General features: G+C 34.9%; 1 pseudogene; it reads right to left on the reverse strand.

Annotated features, from left to right (window-relative positions):
• Nucleotides 1-1,862: 1,862 nt before the first annotated feature.
• Nucleotides 1,863-1,962, reverse strand: LOC122100032 (annotated as a pseudogene).
• Nucleotides 1,963-2,682: the final 720 nt, after the last annotated feature.

The following is a 2,682-nucleotide window of genomic DNA, read 5'->3' on the forward strand; positions in this document are numbered from 1 at the left end:
ACGCCTCTTGACTCCCTTGCATCTTGCTGCTGGGAACATAGATAGCAAAGATACACTGGATCTCCTTCTGTTGAGCAGGTCTGAAGAACAACTTGGAAGAAACTGCCTTTGATATTACCAAAAGGATAAGTATGTATCACTACCTCTTTGAAGTTGTGGAAGGCTGTACAAATTGTTCTATTCAGTTGTAATGGTTTGGTTAAGTTTCTTTTCTTTTCTCTTTTTTTTTCTTTTTCTTTTTTTTTTGTTGAGTTTTATTATTTTATTGTGAAAACACCATACAGAGGGGTTAAAATTACATGGGCAAGGTAATGAATACATTTCTTATCAAGCATTGTTGCCTCCTCCTTTATTTCCCCTTCCCATACCTTCTCATCTCCCCCCACTCCCCTCCCCCCTCATTACTCCTCCTCCCCGGCCAAAGTCGTAAAGTTCGTTTTTCTACATGACGTCTTGTACATCTCATTGTTGCAATGGGTCAACCTGTATCCCTATTTAAACAATTTGTTTTTTCTCTTCCCCTCCACAAATCATACCAACATCAAATACAATGAAAGCAGGGGTTATACGGTGGGGGAGGGACATACAAAGCAACAAAGAAATCATCTTATAAATATGTTAGAAACAATCACAAGAAAGAAAAAAAAACATTTGAATCCTCATCTTGGGGTTCATTTCACCTAACATCAACTTATCTGACCACTTCTGCTTGTCTCAGACATATACTAGTTACAAATAAGGGAAACCATGGGATCTATGTTTCTTTGGGCCTGGCTTACTTCAATATAATTTTTTTCCAAGTCTTTCCATTTCCTAACAAATGGGGCAATGACATTCTTTCTGAGGGAGGAATAAAATTCCATTCCATAGAATTCTATTTTCTTAATCCATTCATCTACTTAGGGGCATCAAACAAGACCATACAAAAGCTACCAAAACAACTATTTTTATTGCAGCATTATTTAGCATAGCTATCAGTTACGTTTCTTAAACATCAAAATGCCAGTCCACTCTTCGTGTCCATACAAAATATTTTCAGAATTCAAATAACAGCAATATCTTACTGTAAAAATTCCGTGGAATTTTTCCAAGTGAATTGCCTGACTTTGATGTCAAATATATTTGAGTTGTTTGTGTACATCTACAATGATTTCTGCAGAGTTTGTGATTTTTTAATCAGAAATAATTTGTTCTTATCTGTTGAAATGAGTAGTACAGAAACTAAAGATATTTCTGCTTCTGGTCTGAAAAAAGTATATTTTAAAATATTCTATATTCTGTGTTTGCATAATATCCATAATCTATTTCATTCTTTCCTAGATGTACTTTGCATTCAACATTGTTTTATAATATATATATTCATTAATAAATGTGTCCTTTCAGATTGTATTCCATATAGAAAATTTAAGATTATTTTTTTTCTAGGTTCTTTTTTTTTTTTTGGTCCAGTCGTAGGCCTGAACTCTGGGCCTGGACGCTGTCCCTCAGCTCTTCAGCTCAAGGCTAGTGCTCTACCACTTGAGCCACAGCACCACTTCCAACTTTTTTCTTTTTGCTTATGTGGTGCTGAGGAATCAAACCCAGGGCCTCAGGCATGCAAGGCAAGCGCTACCACTGAGCCACCTTCCCAGCCCCTTTTTCTAGGTTCTTATAGTAGTATATTTTTTTTGGATAAAATGACAATGTTAACTAATTTCAAAAGTTTTATAAAGGTTATTCTATGTAAAGGCCTTTCTAAGGTGAAGATTTAATACACTGATGTCAAACTAATGTTTAATTCTAACACTTGCGTATATTGTTACACTTGTAATTTTGTAATCAACTTTTTAATAACTGTTTTTCATTTCTGCAACTGAAGAATGAAAAGCATGGAATACTTCACGAATTTTCATATTATCCTTGTGCAAGTGTCATGTTAATCTCTGCATTGTTGTAATTTGGGTATACGTGCTGCTGAAGCATGTAGTATCCTCTAAATTTAAGTAGTTAATGATGCAATCTTTATATAGGCTTATATACTTGGGTGCCTATTTGTAGCAAGGAAACCTTATTGTTCCTAACAATACTATTGATCTTATTTCCCTAAAATAATGTATATAGTGGGAAAAAAATTATATTGTTCGGTTGATTGCTCACATTTGCATTTTTTGTCAATGACAATTTTAAGTCTTTTTCATTTTAGATTTGATCATACTTTGAAGCACTTATAGCTAGGTCCTAAGGTGATGACTTTTTCAAGTACTTATTTACGTAAATGAGTTAGCTTTGTGGAGCTAATAGATTCAAAGTAAGCCCTGCTTAAGAGCTACTTCTAAACTTCTGCAGCTAAAATTTTCCCAAATGAGGTCTTACTGGCACAAATGTCTACCCTTTATCCTTCTTCCACGTAGGAACAGACCAACCAGAATATCCTACCCTGACAGCATAGTTTGTCTTACTAGAACAAAACTAATCTTAGTTACAAGGGATCATAGAGAGATGAACAGTTCGGACAGAACTGTTCAGACTGGAAGGTATTTTATCAAAATTTAAGTGTTTATTATACCTACCATTTCAAAAGTAGCTAACGCCAAGGTGAAAAAATTCTTCATATGCATGATTTCCTGATGTCTGGCCTGTCTACCTTCCAACCAGGCAGGAACTTACACTACTGCCTTTCTATCACCAAATATTTCCATAGCT

The sequence above is a fragment of the Dipodomys spectabilis genome, unplaced genomic scaffold, assembly GCF_019054845.1.
Source record: "Dipodomys spectabilis isolate Male_0828 unplaced genomic scaffold, ASM1905484v1 ptg000554l, whole genome shotgun sequence".
Taxonomy (NCBI): domain Eukaryota; kingdom Metazoa; phylum Chordata; class Mammalia; order Rodentia; family Heteromyidae; genus Dipodomys; species Dipodomys spectabilis.